This window comes from Emydura macquarii, unplaced genomic scaffold (assembly GCF_026122565.2).
Source record: "Emydura macquarii macquarii isolate MOO-44397 ecotype Brisbane River unplaced genomic scaffold, CSIRO-AGI_Emac_v2 contig_691, whole genome shotgun sequence".
Lineage (NCBI taxonomy): Eukaryota > Metazoa > Chordata > Testudines > Chelidae > Emydura > Emydura macquarii.
The window spans coordinates 7,813,972-7,832,108 of NW_027130828.1; the positions used below are offsets into that span (position 1 = coordinate 7,813,972).

General features: G+C 43.2%; 1 protein-coding gene across 4 annotated transcripts in view; it reads left to right on the forward strand.

The window, feature by feature from the left end:
• Positions 1 to 18,137, forward strand: part of VAV2 (vav guanine nucleotide exchange factor 2) — a 284,485-nt gene that overhangs the window by 84,931 nt on the left and 181,417 nt on the right. The window lies entirely within an intron of this gene.

Below are 18,137 nucleotides of genomic sequence, written 5' to 3' on the forward strand. Positions count from 1 at the left end.
TGCTATGCCTTGGCTACCAATTAGTTCCTGCATATGATTCAATATGTCTGTCGGGTCTGAGACCTGGCTGACTGAGAAACCACCTCCCCCTCCGATTTGCCATGGTGGTGGTGATCCGTGTGGGGGGTGGGAGGTGCTGTTTCATAACTTTCTAGCAGTGGCAGTTGGCATTCTTAACTCAGATGCCACTCTGAGGAGCCCGCTCCATCCTTCAGCTGCCCAGACCCCAAGGCATGCAGACTTCAGGGTGCAGCAGAAGGTGCACTTAATTAATCATGCCTCTTATGAGGAGGATTGTATTTGGCAGGTGGGCAGCTATTGAGAGCAAGAGTGCTGTTCTGGCTCACAAGAGAGTAGCTTTCTGGTTCATATAGCTGGTAATTTCTAATCATCGTCAGGCGTCCAGATTCTCCACAATGGAAGCCATAGAAGTGGTTTTAGATAATTACAGACTAAGCGTGTTTACATGCATATACTCAGTCATTCTGCAGCGAGTGACTACATTTAACTGAATTTCAATACCCAGTTTTGGATCTGTCCTAAAATCAAGGTATTAAAAGTAGGTGAGAACTATTGTAAGGTCAGCTCAGTGTTTCATCCTGACCAGCTTTGGAAGAATCTTTTATTTAAACATTTCAGCTTTCAGCATATTTACAATTTGAATATATGGTATGTTGCTATGGAGAAAAGTTTCTCTTTCAATTTCTTTTAATGAAAAAATATTCCTATAAGGGCACAAAATCATAATCACATAAATGTTGTATAAATAGAGCATAAGGGGTTAAAAAAAATCAACGGGGCTCATCATTAAAACGTTTGTCATGATTTTTTTTGCTTTAATGTTTTAGCTGCTGTGACTGTCATGGAGTTATGTAGCTGCTGTACCGAGTATTTGGACTAGTGAGAGGAAGGATGGCCCAGAGGTTAGGGTGCTAGCTGAACATTCAGGAAACCTGATTTCAATTCCCTGTTTTGCATTGACTCCATGTATGACCTTGGGAAGTCATTTAATCTCTGTGTCTCAGTTTCCAGTCACCTTCCTCTACAGCATGGGGCACGGGTTACTTGCTGGTGGATTCTCTGGATCTTGAAGTCTTTAAACTATTATGTGAGGACTTAAGTAAGTCAGTCATAGATTATGGGTCTATTACAGGAGTGGATGGGTGAGGTTCTGTGGCCTGCGTTGTGCAGGAGGTCAGACTAGATGATCATAATGGTCCCTTCTGACCTTAAAGTCTGTAAAATTGGGGGTAATAATGCTTTCTTTCACCCACGTATTGCCTGTTTTGTCTATTTAGACTGTAAGAAGGAATTCTCAGAGGTAGTATAAGTACCTTAGGTAGATAGCAGTCTTTGCTCACATAAGTAGCCCTCCTGAATTCAGGAGGTTTGTTTAAGTATGGGTTCCAGAACGGGTTTTTAAGCAAATTAAAAAAACTACTTTGTTTTCAAAAAAGCAAAACCTTACTTTTCCTGGAGATGGTTTACTTGTTTTTACATGTTTTTAAGTATGGACTTTTAGATACAAAATCACTTGCAGTTCTTATTCACTGTTACCTGAGCAAGATCAAACAGCTAGTCGTTTTGCAAGGAAAAATCGGTAGTTAAACTAGAACAGCTAATAATAGTGAAGGGTTTGAGGGGGATTTTTGTTGTTGCTGAGAATGAGGAATGCTTGCTTCAGTTTATAATTAATAGTTTTCCAGAGCATTTCTGCTGGGAGAACAATGAGGACATTGAAAGCTGATATTTGCTGTGCTCTCTGAATGACTGATTCTCACCCAAACCTGCCCTGATTGGCTTAAAAAAGAAAGGACTTCATTTGACATGGCAGGCTCACTGGGAGCAATTGTGTCACACCCTGAAGATCAGAGTGCACAGAAAATTGCAGCCTTGCATCTGTTCTGAATTTCTAAATAAATAAATACAATTCAGAAATATCCACCCCCAAGAACCACCATTATGATAAAAATTTAAAACATTTCTGACAGCAGGAATGGGGGTAAACCATGTTGCAGCTTCCTGATGACATGTTCCCCTCAGCTGCCTCTTTCTTTTTCTCTTTGGAATCTAATCTTACAATATTATAAGTCATGAGTAATAGAGGTATTGGCCTTTTTAAATATGTATGAACTTCTCAGGGAGAGCAAGAGAAATGACAAGCGACAGAGAGAGATAACAGATGCATAATGGTTTCCACAGTTATTTGGCTTGACATGCTGCTTTTTCTTGTGTTCTAAATCATGAATATTCACAGACAACACACAAGTGTGTCTGTTCTTTCTGTTTTACAAAGTTGTTTGATGGTTTTAAAGGAGGAAGTGATTATTGTGGTGCAACTGTGATCAGAGCATTGAAAGCTGGGATTGCAGTACCTGACTAGCCATTGGTTTTTGCTGCTGGTGAGTGGATGTGGAGTTGTCAGTCACTCTGGAAGCTGGGGTTTCTTGTTTGTCATCTCAGTGATTTTTTTTTGTAGCAAATACATATGCAAAAACATACTTGTTCTAACCGCTTGACCTGCATGCTTTGCCTGGCTTCTTAGAGTCAAGCTGGGTCCTTCCCTGCTCAAACCTTATCTTCTGTACTAAAGGTTCTGCCAATCAGCCTGCTTCAGTTGTCTTCACATGATGTCATTTCCTTTCATGGGGTTTTACAAGTGTCATTGGCTCGAATGTAGGCCCCAGTTTTGACCGGAATTCCCTTTGCTCCCCGAGTAGCCTCAGGGATTTCAGTGGAACTACTTTTGGAGTAAGTCTTCATGGGCCTGCTGACTATTACCTAAACAGTCCTGTTGGTGCACAGGAGAGAACAAAATCCTGCTCTCATAACCGTGTTGGCACAACCATGCTTTCAGGAGTAATAATGGCCCTCGAGATCAGTAGTTATGATTCTGATGCATGCTGGGTGAAGATTTGCTGAGTGACATGGTGCTGTTTTTACACAGCCCCTTTGCAGTGTAGAAGTGCGCTTTCAGGTCCCAATTCTGCAGCATCTTCTCATACGCACTGAGGCCAAGGGAACTGCTTGCACACGTAAAGATTCCTCACGCAAGCAAGGGCTGTAGCATTGGAGCCTAACCCTACAGGTAGCTGTGCACGTGAACACTCATTGGAGCTCTTCACAGGAGTCTGTGCCTGTAGGTTTAGATCCTTCGTTGACTGCAACAGAGATGCAGGTTTCTTTTCAGTAACCACCTCCCGGAAAAATCCTGGCAGAGTTATACCGATGGCAGACACTTCTGTAAAGTAATGATACAGCAGTAATACAGTACATGAAATTTATGTCAGACACACTGAACTAATTTACCTGTCTCGTTGAGGGAAGTTCAAGTGGCTGATAGAAAGACTAAATCAGATTCCCCATTAGATGCAAATCAAGAAAATTCATGTTAGCATAATTTAAACTTGTCATCTTAATGTTTTTCCAAGGAAGGAGGGAGGCGAGCTAGTGAGAATATGCACTCGGGAAAAGAAAAACCTGCAGTGACGCAATAATGAAGTTTGCTTTCAACAAAAATATTTGTTATCTGTTATACTGTAGCATGCAGTGTACTGTAGTATCATATAAAACCCCATGCTGTGGTATTGATGATTCATGCAGTGGTTGTGGTTGCTGGGATGGTAAGGTAGGCTTTTGAATATATATTTGATTTAATTTTATCCTGAGGCTTTTCTGTGCTACTGGTAATTGTCACTAAGACATCTAATATGAGCAAAGAATCAATACGTCTCAAGGGGGACTAAGCTTATTGTTTGTGCTTTGTGAAATTTCCAGAAATGCTTGGGGGGGAGAAGATGCCATTTTAAAGAAAATGTATTTCCTTGCTTATTAATCCACAACAAAATAATTTATCCTGTCAATCATTTGGAGGCTTTATTCTGCCAATCACTTCTCAGCTTTAGTAAGAAACTTCCCTTCCTCTAGTGTTGGACTCACTAGAATATTGACCTTTGATTCCAACAAACCAGGGCTGGGACCTTTAGCTGACTTCGTTTCAGAATTTAAAAAAAGTTTCTCAATGTTTAGTCTTGAAAGAAAAAGTAATACAAATAATTGCCCTATAAATACAATCATATGGTACAATAAACATAGATAATGTGTTAGGATATAAACTGAGGCTTTTGTGTGTGTGTGTGTGTGTGTGTGTGTGTGTGTGTGTGTATATATATATATATATATATATATATATATACAGAGACACTTGTGTCTATATAGAGTAATGGGTGTGTTTGTATTTGTGTCCACATGCATATAGATGGTAATGTGTGTGTGTATGTATGCAATTTAAACACCTGTTCCATGTGTATATCTATACTCTCACACTGTGTGTGCATATGCCTATCTGTGTGTGCATGCCACTTGTAATACAACTATTTGTGTATGGTTTTGAATTACATTCCAGCTTCACTTTGGGGACCCCATACCCCTCCTTCTTTAACTTTGCTTCACTGCCATCACTCTGTGGGAGCCATCCTGGAACCCACCTCTTGCTGGGATGTTCCCTGCCGTATTGCTCCGCACGTGAGCCTGCATGGTGATGCAGAGTAGAAGGCTTCCACCTACTCTCTGAAATCCAAGTGCATTTTAGCTCTGCTGGCCTGCAGAGGGCAAGGGCTAGGATCACTCTCAAATCTGTCCTGCCTGCTGGACCCCCTAAAACATTGCTATGTTGCATGTTCATGAGCTGAATTGTCTGGATGGCCAGCCCAGAATCTCCCCATCCCATCTTTTCTCTGTTTTGAAAACTGCCTAAAATAAGGGCAGTTATATATGTGGCACCTGCCCTGGGACAATCGTAGGCAAGGGGAGTTTGTGGAGCACAAGGATTTGCGTACCTCAAACATCTGAGTGCACTGGGATTGCATTAGTACTGTGAGTTCACAGACCTTCTTGCTTTGGGACTGAAATTCCCCCCCCCCTCCTCCCCCCAGGAAAAGTCAAAGAAAACCTTGCCAAAGGGCAACTTGTGCTTAGTATTCTGTTTTAAAAGAATGTTCTTTGTTTACCCTCAGGTAAAAATAGGACTCTGGGCCTAATTCTCTTTTCAGTTTGGTGTAAATCAGGAGTAACTTCACTTAACTCAGTAGAATGACAGTGGTGTCAAATAGATAGGAGGGAGGAGGAGGATCAGTCTGGCAGTTTTTTTCATTCCTTTAGGAATTTTCTCTGTTTCCGTAGTCTCTCTGGAGTGAAATGTGAAGCCAGTCGTGTGTGAGTGAATGCTGAGTTTTCCAACTCACCATGTTTGGAGTAGATGTGACAGGACATCTCTGGCACCTTCAAAATTCCACCTGGCCTGCAGACAGGGCGTGCTCTCTTCCCGAGGAACTCATTGCCATTCGATGGAATTCACTGCAGGGCAGGAGGGATTTTAAGAGGAGACTGTAAGCGTTTGCCTCTCTTTAATGGATAATGCACGCTGTTGAAATGAATACAGAAGGAAAGTGGTCTGAGCTGCAGACTTGAAATTAGTAATTCTGAGTTCTCTTCTCAGCTCTTTGACCTCGGTTGGGCAAGTCACCTAAGAGAAACTTTCCAGAGTTTTGGAGCCTATGTCTTGTTAAAGTTCATTGAGAAGGCAATGGGACTTAGGCTTCTAAGTTACGTATGTGCTTTTGAAAACATTACCATTAACTGTTCTGAGCCTCTGATTCCCCTCCTGGAAGATGAAGATAAAAATACTGACCTACCTCAGTGGGGTGCTCTGAGGTTTATTTAATGGCTTTCAATGGCTCTGAGGTCCTGCAATGAAAGGTGCTGGCTGGGTAAGGTTATTTCCAAAACACACATGTTCTCTCATTGCCTTGACGGGCTGCAAATGAATAACCACAGACCATTGTTCCCTGCCCATGGCTGTGTTTACAAAACATAAGGATTCTGCTTCTGTTGCTTCTGATTCAGTCCCATTTGAAGGCACTTTTACTGGGGGTACTTGTGGGAATACCTGGTGCCCTGCTAGTGCTCAAGAGGGAGGGAGGAGACGATGCTGCAGTTCGAATGCTGATGCCCACAGTTCTGACTCTTACATCATGTAAGCCTCAAAATGTGATTGTCTTGCATGCGGCGCTGAGAGGAAGGAGGCGGATGTAGTACTAGACCAGTGAGGAAACCACAGGTTTGCTAAAAATACATGGAAAGGAGCAGATCGGCTAAGACGGAACTTTGCACAGAAATGGGGTTGAACTGTCAAGGGGGCAAATCTTACCTGTTCCTCTACTGCTCCATCTGCCCCTAGTGGTTCTGCTGCATAGGAAGTGAAGTCAAGGGCTTGTGCTGGGATGCCTGCAAGCGTACCTCAGGGATATGCTTTATAGGTACCCCATTGGCCTAGCATGGAGGATTGGCTTGAGGTTATGAATAAGTGGACTCATCAGCCACGCTCCTGGCCTTGCTGTGTGTGGGGAAGGTGAGAAGGCGGGTCGGGCATTAGATATCCCTGGAGGCTACATCAGCTCTGCATTCTGGGGGGTGAGATGTCTTTCCCCTCGAGCCTCTTGGGGACTCCTCCACCACTCTCTCATCCACTGGGGCAAGCGCAGGATTGTGGGCGAGGCTCTTATAAAACTGAGAGGGCAGGACAATCTCCCATTGTTACGCTGAACGCCTGGACCAGCTGCTCCAAAATCCTGCTTGCCGTCTCTGTGCCAATCCCCCTAATGTCCTGGGTCTGCTGACGGCTCACAAAGGCATGTGAAGGCAGAACACTAGGGGGATTCTTCGGCTGTGACTCATGTGAACTCTCTGCTGTTCACAGAGCCTGTGGAGCCCTCTAATGAAGTGTCTTTTGTCACAGAGCAGCTGGACTGAAGGCAAGGTTCACTGCGACCGCAATTGCAGGCTGTATGTTGTGAGGCATTTCAAATCATCTGGGGCTTATATTTCTGCTTCCCTCTAAAAGGCAGCCTCACTCCCTCTGCTCCTTCATGACCAGCTCCTTTGTTTGTGTCCAGAGCATGCTGGCGGACCTGGCTAGGCGATGTGACTTGTCACTGAAGGATAGTGAATAACTGAGGGCCTAATGTCAGGGCTGTAAATGCTGTTGCCACATGTACTGTGAGGCCTGCTGTCTTTGCCTCCAAAAGGCTTTCTACTGGGAGGGGCCGGGCTCCTGCAGCACCTGCGGATGTCCATAAGAGGTAAGGGTGCTCAACGACTTGGATTCTGGACTCAGGATCATTGCACTCCCAGGGTCTTGCATTAGCCCACTGCATTACAAAGAGCTTTGGGAAAGCCTGATGCACAATCCATTCCTAAACAATGTCCTTGTGGCTAATGCATTGGACTGGGAGTGTGGAGATCTGGGTTCAAATCCTGGTTCTGCCAGCTACTCCCAGTGGGACCTAGGGCAGGTCATTTAGGCTTTGGCCTCCTCTATACGTAAGTCTTATACTGGCTTGGGAAGGTCGATTGGTGGTTGATTTTAGTTTTTTAACCAACATAGCAATGCCAGCACAAACCTTAGTGTGCCTGCACCTACACCAGCTTAAAAGTGCTTTTGCTAGTATAGCTTATGTCTTTCAGGGAACTAGTACAATATATACTGGCAAAAGCACTTTTATGCTGGTACAAGCTGCGTCTACATTAGAAGGGTTTGGAGGTATAACTGCCAGCAAAAGGTTTCTAGTGTAGACTAGGCCTTTCTGTACCTCTCCTCTCTGTCTGTAAAATGGGAGGTAATGCTACTTCCCCCCCACCCCCCACCTTCTGTATGTCTTGTCTATTTGGATGGTGAACTCTTCAGAGTAGGGACTGTCACTGTAGGTGTATACAGTCCCTAGCCCAGTGAACTCAGTTGGGGTGTCCAGACACTACTGTAATGCAAATAAAAAAATGGCAAGAACCACCAACAACAGAGATCATCTTGATCCAGTCTCCTCTGAAATCTGGTTATGTTTGGGTGTTAAACCTTGTGGCTCAGGCCTTTTGTCTCATAAATACATTATTGAGCTGTCTTTTGTCACCTTGCAGAGTCCGGCTACAAGCAGTCTTCCAACATCTCCCTTCCACTGCCCTTCACTGAACAGTATCATCCCCTCATGTAATTAAACCTTGTCCCTCTGTGTGTCTTTTTGCTTAGCTCACTTTGTGACTTCATAGCAACTGCAGGAGTTTTTCTGGGAGGCCGTGGAGTCCAGAGACAGGACACGAGATTGGGATTCAGGATAGTTGGGTTCTCTACCTCGCTGTGTCATTGATCTGCTGTGTGACATGGGGCCAGTCACTTCACTGATCTCGCTTGTTTCCCTATCTTTACACTGAGGATAGTGTAGAGTGGTATTTAATATCTGAATATAATTATTTCTCCTTTAAGGGAACCTATGTTCACCTGGGAGATTTACCTTAACTGGATGCATTATCCACAATAGAAGCAAATGACCAACTATTATAGGCATCCAGGTTTGTTTAAGTTCATGCTGGGACAAGTTTTTTAGTCATTCCAAAATCTCTTAATTGAAGTGGATTGTGGCAGCTACCAACCATAGTGTTAATTAATGTTTGCCAGTCTTAAAGAGTGCTGTATCTTGAGGGTGAAATCAAGCTGAATTTGTACATGACTAAATAAGTTCCTTTGGGGGTGGGGAGGGTAAGAGAGGAGAAATAACAGAACTAAGGTGTGTTAATGGGATCTTACAAAGGCAAATGCTGAGACAATCTTTTAAGAATAATAACCTCATGATATGCGCGCGTTAGCGTGGATAAGCATGTGTCCTCTGCAGGATGGAATTAGAACTGTGCTGTTGTATGTCAACAGTAGAGCTGGTTGCAAAGTGCAGAAACGAATTTCAAAAGTCAGGAGAACAGGCAAATTCTTAAACACACATTTAAAGTGAATTTTAAACTAGTCAAGATGTATTATTGAAATAGGGCTCTTTCAGAAATCATTTATATTAATCAATTTAAAACACTTCATATTGACAGTATCCCTTTAAATGTCGCATGAAGATTGCACCTTTGTTAGCTTTGCGGTTGACTAGGTTCCTAGATACAGGTGAGCAGATACCTCTCCCAACCTGCTGTACCAACACAGTCCACACTGTGTAAAATATTGCCCTCTTCCTGGGGTTTTGCCTTTAACCATTAAGCCATTAATAATAAAGATAACATAAAGATCAGTTCAAACCTTCTCACCACGCTTGGCTGCTCCTCGGATTCCTCTCTCAGCACTGTTCAGCCCACGCCCTAGGTCCTCTCTCCTCAGAGAGCAGCTCCCCTCCTTTGTATTCAGGTGGGGTGACGAGTCACCTGCCTCTGAGTCAGCAGAACCCATTGAACCCTTTTTCCCTCACAAGCACTCTCCATAACAAAATGGGAGTGATTGATAGGGCCATGGCAAATGCTCAGGCACCTCTCAGAGGTACCCAACACCACTTATTTATATGTGCAGCGCAATGTGTGCATACCACTTCATAGACCAATAAAATACACCAGCATTGCCCTGAAGAGCCTGTGATCAATGTTTAGACCAAACACGATGAGCGGTGATCGAGAGGGTTAGGCAGGAAAAGGAAGGACCAGGTTACAATAATAATATCTTGTTAGCTACTCTGCTATATGTGAGCTTCCTGGTGGGATGGGGTGTCTTCTTTTTAAGAAGTGTTATTTGTAGGTAAGATTGCTACAATTGGGTGTCCTCCCTTTGTGCGTGGAGGGGAAGTGTTTAGACATAAAGGAGGTGGGAAGTGTATTGCAAGAGGAAAGATGGGGGCATGGTGGGTGGGAAGAATAGGAGCAGGCAAGGTGAAAGGACAGTGGAGCCTGCCTAGGCTTTTTGGAGGAACTGCCTCTAATGGGCTGCCTTGGAAAACTGCTGACAGCAGTGAGAACCACATAGGGGAGGCTGAAGGGCCTGGTTTCTTGGAAAGGCTCCTATCAGAGGAGAGGGGTAAGTTACCCCTTCCATCTTTCGCGCCTGCTGCTGCAATGACTACAAAAACATACATAGGACCAAACTCTGTTCTGACACACCAGTATAAACTGGGAATAAATCCAGTGATTTCAATAGCTGATGACTTCATTGAAGTTATTCCAAATGTAGGTCCTGGTTCATCAAGGTACTTAAGCATTGCCTGACTTTAATCACATGAAGTCAGTGGTACTTAGTGTGATGCTGTCTGAGTTAGGGATGACCATTTATAATATTATTGATAATAATATTGGGAAATTACAGTAATTTGTACGAGATATGCCATGTCAGGTACCACTAGAAAGGTTATAACTGGCTAAGTATGATGATACTATTTTTGTGTGTGTCATATTTGTATTGTAAGTTATGGATATGTGTGATATATCTGTATCCAAAAACTTGTGCTGTTACTGGGCTTACACCTTCCCCCCAGACAGATTAGTGTCAGAATTGATGACTTATTGAGGGCTATTACCTTTACAATGAGCCATGGAGAGAAGCCAGGATGGATTGGCACCTATCGTCAGGACATGTAGGAACATGCCTGTGGTCAGGGGAGCTGCAAGTGCCTTTCTCTGCCCATGTGCCATGAGCTTGTGTGAAATAAGCCACATGGCAGATCATAAAATGCAGCTGCCCCATCTCCATCTTGTCTTCATTCCTGCTTCCTACCTCTGGATCAACTCATTTACAACTGAAGCTGTGAAACAAAGGACTGAGGCCCATCCAGGTACTGGATGTACACCAGAAGAACTGTACAAGCATGCCAACGCCATAATTCTGCTGAGAAACTGATATGTATGGACTTTAAAGTCACTTGTATGTATCTGATTGCTTTGACTATGTAACATTTCTCTTCCCATTTGTTTCTTTCCTTTTTTAATACATTTTTAGTTTTAGTTACTAAAGGATTGGCTGGCTGCATGGTATTTTGGGTAAGATTCAAACTTATATTGATCTGGTACTGTGGCTGACCATTTGGGGATCAGGAGAACATTTTTGATAAAGGGAATAGTGTTTTAATAACTTATCTGTTTACTGGCCCTGGTTGCTGATTGGGAGCCAGAGACTGAAATGCAATAAAGGGGGATGTGTATTTCTTGTTGTAGCTTCTTGATAACCAGTGTGACTGGTTGGGGAATCTAACTTAAGTGTTACCCACCAGTTCTGGGAGAATCTGCTCTCCTTTTGCAGGCTGCCCTACCCATGGCATTTTCAGGTAGGTTACCCTTAGGCACAGATGGATCTCACTTAGTGCTTAAGTATCTGGCTGTACGGGACCTCACACTGATATAACTGAGCAAAATTTGTGGGTTTTTTTCCAGCTGACAAATCACTACATAATAGGTGGCACTGTGGGTTAATTAATTACTTACCATCTGGTCAGTTACTCTGAAGACTGACTTCTCCCTGCGGGTAAATCAAAGACCTAATAACTTTTTCCTGTCTATAGTTATCTCCTGGCGTGCTGTGCCATGTCCGGAACTTGTATCATTGTCCTTAGGAGCTGCAGATTTCCTTTAACAGCTGCTAAATTTATGGAGCTACCATATGGAGTTTCCATTTCTTTTCCAGCCTCACTCCTTGAACAGTCTAGCAATGCATCTTCTGTACGTGCACTTTGTCTGTGCAGGGGGGTTAATTCTGGACTGAGAGTTGCTGTAGGTGCTCTATAAATATATTATCTGGTGAGAAATAGAATGAAAGTCTTGGCAAACAGTGGCAGCCATTTGTACATTGGGAAGTATGAATCATCTCTATCTAGATTAAGATTTCGGTTTCCCCGTCTTCTCTTTCTTTTGGTCTAAAACGTTTTTCCACTACTCTGAACTTTGAACATTTTGTGAGACAGATGCATGTTTCCAGTAATGCAGTGTTTCTCAATTGGTGTTCTGCGGAACCCCGGGGTTTCGCGGGAACCCTGTTAGGTTCCGCGAGCAGCTGTTCTCCGCGCCGCCGAGAGCAGCTGTTCTCCGCGCCGCTGAAAAAGGGAAGATGTCTCAGATTTTCCAGCGGAGGGTATCCAATGTAAGTGTAATTTAAGTGAGAAATGCTGACCTTTGCTTATTTCAACATTTGAAGACTGCTAAGAGTTTGGGGGGTTCCGCAATTATTTATGGAGTTCAAAAGGGTTCCGTGGCCAAATTTAATTGAGAAACACTGCAGTAATGGCAAGGCAGTAGAAACAGAGGTTGGTGTGCTCAATCCCCTTGACGTATGACGTGTAGTAGAAGATAATGGAGTACAGTAGATTATGGGGTCAGAGATATGATTTTTCCCTCAGGAGAAAACACAGTGTGCTGACAATGCTTTGGATTTCTCTTAGCTTCCTAAGTTAATGCTCCCTCTTTCTGGGTCACCCGGCAGGCTTTGCTTGGATTTGTTTACTTTACTACAGTTGCTCTCAGAGGCAAGAAGTTTGACTATGCCTTGGATTCAGGTGGAGTGTAAGGTGGTCTCTTCTTAGACAGGTGGCAATCAATGGACAACCATCACTTTCATTGGGGAGCCTGCTCTTTGGAATGGCCCACTGGCATGCACGTCTGTCTGACTGATAGGGAGCTCATTGACTTTCTAAGGCTCTAGAAGCTCATACTTGTAGCTCTGGAGCTTCTTGGTTCAATCTGCTGTCAAGGCCAAGATGGTGATGGCCACGAAATGAGGGATCAATCAGAATTCGAGCTGTGGTGGGCATCATGCTTCAGGGAAAGTATGTAACCCAATGATCAGGCCCAGGGTCTGTTATGAATCCCCTTCTTTGCCCAATCCATGGAGGATAAGAATTCGTTACAACCCTCAGCTACGGCACTTAATCTCTTGCCTCAGGCTGTGGAGATCCATGCTTCTAGCTCTGTAAGTCCCCAGTTCAGTCCTCATTTGTAACCAAGAAGGTGGCCATCACACAAGCAAAGAATCACCTCTCCCATCGTGAATAATTTCCCATCATGAGCTTTTAGCTGAACCTAGAATCCCCTGACTTACTGAAACCCAACAGGAAAAATACCTTGAAAGAGGAAGGGCCCACTCTTTCGGAGTCAATATTGGATGCATATTTGGAGCAGCCTAGCCATGCTTGGAAGACAAGCAGTGGGGAGCATTGCCTTACTGAAAATGCAAGCAGCAAGACCCCTGACTCTAGTACGCATGGTGTGAAGCTGGAGATGCATCTTACTTAGAGTGGGCAACTCTTCAGACGTGACAGTATGAAAGATAAATTGACAATTGCACAAGGAGCAGGAAACAGAGGCAGGAATTATCCCAGCTATTCGGGAGAACAGAGAAATCTTAAGTCCACATCAGCCTTCCACCTCCTGGGAGGCACTGCTCTGGCTAACTGGATCAGCAGAAAAATAAATCCTGAAAAAGAACCTTTCCTTGAATTAGAGATGGGCCTGAATCAATTGCCAAAATCCAACCATCCTCAAATTTAGGATAATTCGGTATCTTGTTCTCATCATTCGTTCAGATAAACGTGGTCTAGGGAAATAGATTTTTTCCCACCAGTTGAAGCTATTGTGTGCTGAGATTTACAGCAAATGCTCAAAGTGGGATGCAATAGCCCATGATGCTTTCACTGCCCCATGAACCGCAGATCGTGCCATGTACATTATAGCCTCCCTGTCTTAGGAAAAGGGCCTTTTTTAAAAGTAGAAGGTAACCTGGATAATTTTGGTTAGCTCTTGAATATGTAAGGTATTCCTGCTTCAAGCATCAGAGAGAACCATCAGCTTCCTCCCGATCCCCAATCTCCTATTGCAAGAGTCTCTATTTTGACCTCCAAACCCTGTCAAAACCACCAGATGGTCCAGTGAAAGTGCCTCCTGAATTCTGTAAGCTATTCGCTCAACTAAAACATGCCATTATCTTGCCAACAAGTGAACTTCAAAGTTCTGATCTGCTCCGGAGCCATACAAGCAAATACCTATTCCTCCATATTGCCAACATTAAAGGAGAAAGCTGTGGAGAGGAGTCCTCTTAGTGTCAGGACAAAGGACACCAACTAACATTGCACTGTAGGCAGGTATTGTAGAAGCTTCATGCCAGTCTGCCTGAATTCTGTCTCATAGCACATCCTTCACTCCAGCCGTGGTTGGTTTTGATCAGAGACTCATGCAGAATTGTGCCAGACTGCATCTTGTCTTCGTAAGTCTAGGAGAGCTTGGTAGGGAAGTGGCACTAGAATAGTAACTGAGTATCAGTATTTCTTCAGGGTTGATTAAAAAAGCCAGTAACCCTTGCCAGCATGCAGTTGGGAAGACCAATCTGGAGAACTGAGGCACAGAGACGCTAAGTAACTTGCTCAAGGTCACACAGGGAGCCTGTAGCGGAGCAATGAATCAGTCACAGGTCTCTTGAGTCCTAGGCTTACTGCCCAAAGCATTGGACCTTCCTTCCTTCCTCTCACCCTTCTGTCTTATCTATTTAGATCTTTGGGATAGGGTCTGTTTCTTATGTGTTTGTAAGTGCCTAGAACAACTAGGCCCTGACTTTGATGAAGACCTTAAGTGCTACTGTAATGTAAATAATTAACTCATTTAAAAGCCTGACTGGAAGCTGCGTACCTATAAGAAATGTTCTTCCCCCAAAGGCATCTGAGGTTTGTGATTGGGCATCTCGTTTCTATAGCATTAAGCATTATTGGGCTAATGCTGTTGAAGGAAAACATCAAGTTACCGATACCATCCCGTCTCAGCTACTGGAGACCTTAAAGTTCATTTTGAAGCCATCATTTTAAGCTATTATAGAAGCAGCCTTGTGGCAGTCACTATTTGAAACCTAGTACACCTGTAAGAGCAACTGGAGTGAGCAATTGCACATGTATTGCGTGGAAGTGGCTCTTTTTGAGGTATTTGTGGAATAGGTCCGAGGAGTGACTCTTTAGGACAATGTTAGTGCTTTGTGGATTTTTTTTTGGGGGGGTGGGTGGGGGGGTGGTTTGTGGTAATTTTTTTCATTGTTCCTGAGCATTGTTCAGCAAACTGACTTAAAGTCGTGATTCTTCTTATACTCCTCCAATATTGATATATGCAAGAACATGAATGTAATACGTTCAGCCTCCCAAAGCTCCTTATCATGGTGTTGGAAACCTATCCACATCTACTGAAGAAAATATAAGATTTGTTTTTCCCTAATTAGTTTTCTATTGAGTGAGTTGCTGCAATTTTTTTTCTTTAACTCTCTTGATCTTGGAGGGCTTGGTTTCCGCAGCCACCAATAAGCAAACATTATAACCACTCTGGAGCTACTAGTGTCAACATGTGGATTAAAGACTGTTTGCGGGATTGTCTCTATTATAAGAATGAGTTGAAATATTTGTATCCTGTGGTTATGGGATGGCTAAAAATACCCACTGCTAACTGAGTTTACCCAAGGTGCGCTTGATTCCAAAGGATTTTATTTTGGGTTTTCTGTTTGCTTGCATTAGATTATAGATAGATTTGGTACCTTCAGAATATTTCTCAATCCTTTCTGAGAAGAATCTTCATAGTTGAGAGGCTCTGTTCCTCCATTAAATTTCCACCTGCAGAGTGTTGAGTGTCACAGACCTTTCCTTTCATCAAAAAGGACTGGATTTAGCTCCCTTCGTTCACCTATGGGTTGGTAGGAATCTGGGGGAAGGGATAGAAACTCATCAGACCAAGCTCTAATCCCATAGGCTATTCCACGTGGGCTCAGGAGTCCCCTGGAGTGGCTTTCAGGATTTTGCGGACTGAAGTCGCATCCATGTCCAAGCCATGGTACCTGCTACATGAGCAGGTCATAACAAGAGCATGAGGGCAGCTTTGACAAGTGTGCTCATTGCCGGTAAATCCCAACTCCCAGGCCATGACAGGGATTTATAAACTTGAATTGTGCTTTTGCTGTAGGAAAACCTCAAACAGGGAATTACGTCAGTGATGTAATAAAGGCCTTTCAGGGCAGAAAATAAAAATAAGAACGCAGGAAACACTTATCCTCCTGGGAAATTACAGTTTCCAATTTGATAATTGACCCTGTGATGGGGATGAGAGTGATGTGTGTGTGACAGCTTTTGTGCCGCCCTGCAGTCAGATCTGTGCTGCTGCCTTATTTTCTTTTCATTTTAAAAAGCTTCCTGACCCAAAACTGGCTCTTTTTTTTTTTTTTTTTTTTGCCGTTTAGAGGATCACTGTGTTATGTCACTTGTATGTACATTAGCCTCATTAGATAAATGTGCCATAAACTACTTGGCTCATCCTATCCCTACAAGCACTTGTTTTCTGTGGCAGGTTCCCTAGTGAGGGAGGGATCACATAGTCCATGCTATATGATTTGAAGGAGGAAAGAAAATAAACTGCAAAGAGGTAGAAAAGAGCTTGCTATTCAACCCTTGGTCTTCTCTGCCATGTCATCTGGGGCTTTGTAATCATTTTAAACTGCACTTGGGATTGCCTGGAAGTACAATGATTTGTCAATGACTGTCATTTTCTTCGTTACTTTCAGGCTGGTTGTTTCAAAACTCATTACACTTGGCATTTATTTACAAAAGGCTGGAAGAGTTTGAACAGTAAGTGCAGAATGGAAATTGATTTATGGGGATGCTGTGTGATCTAGAAAATGTCAAACGTTCCCTCTAGAGTTTATAAATTGGTTTTGATTCCATTGAGTCTTTATACCATAATTATCAATCTACTCCAGAGGAACTGTACAAAGTCTAGGAGATTAAAGTAGTCAAAGAGCAGACCTAGGTATCCTAACATAACTGAACCAGCTTTATTACAGTGTTCCTCTTGAAAGTAACTAGGCATTAGAGATGAGTGAATACTGATGTACGCACTGTGTCTAGTTGCCTCTGCATGATTTTGCATTGTGGTATGTGGTCAAGAAGGAGGCTTTTGGTTCAGGGAAGAGCTAGCTGCTATAATACAAACCCATTTTTAACACAGTAGTCAGAAACAAAACCGGTACAAGCCTATAAGAACATAGATCTAAATTTTCAAAAGTGACAAGTGATTTTGGGAGCCTGACTTGAGACAGAGTCCTGATTTGCTGGGGGTGGATGTTCAATACTTTCTATCAATCGGGCCCTTTTAAGTGTCTCAGATTGGGCCCTTACAATCGCTTAGACATTTTGGCTATTTTGGTTTAATGTCCCGATTCTGCAAATACGTGCATCCTATGGTGTGTAACATCATGCATCTTGACTGTTCCCATGGAAATCAGTGGGACTACTGAAGTGCTTGCAGGATTGGGACTTGAATACTATGGGTAAGATGTAAAAATCCATTTTTCATCCGGTTCCTCAAACTGTAACCTTGTAGCTCTTGGAATATTGTGAACTCTGCGTCAGTGATGCCTGAAATCTTGCGGGACAAGAGTGATAGTATGATGATCTTGAAAATAGTTGCAGGCTGTCATTTGTCCTTTACAAATGGAGAAGAGTTATGGGAATAATGTTCACAAGATCATCTAACAATATCAAGAAACAATGTCCACTCATCTTCCTCCTTTTTTCCATTGCTATATCAATCTCTTTGTTATATATAAATATAGAGATATAAATGTTACATAATCTATACAGTATGTTAACTGTTTAGCAGAAGTAGGTGGCTGGCTATGTCACGAAGGGACCAGTAACTGTGACAGCAGTGTGAATGTTTGAGTGAAGTGCAGGACTGATCGCCTGAAGTGTTCTATGTGATTTTAGCCTTATCCTCTGACTGGCTGGGGAGCTCTGGGCAAATCATTCCTTCTCGGTGTGCATCAGTCAAGCCAAGCGCAATTGGGAGACATAGCAGGAAGTAGCACGAGGAACAGCTGCTGCATTTCTGGAGAAATAAATGACCGTATGGCTCCATCGCTCCTGTGCCAAGATACCAATTTTCAGTTTAGTGAAATACAATAAAAAGTGAATGCACCTGGTATTTTTGACCACCTTTCAGAGGGCACTTAATTAAACTGCCCTATCCTGTATAAAATTGGGATGGGGTGAAATTCACCCCTGTGCAGACGACCAGAATAAGGACTCTGCACCACTTAGGATAGGTATATACTGCAAACCCAGGGTGTGCTTCCAGATTGGGTAGCCATACCCAAGTGAGGTTTCAGCTAGCTAGCTCAGATACTAACAGCAGCGAAGCTGCATCAGCGATAGCCTGAGTGATTACACAGGATTCTGGGCAGGGGACAGCCTATGCTGCTACAGCTTCACAGCTCTTGTACCCTAGCTAGTTCTGGTCTGTCTACATGAGTTGCACTCACACCTCATATG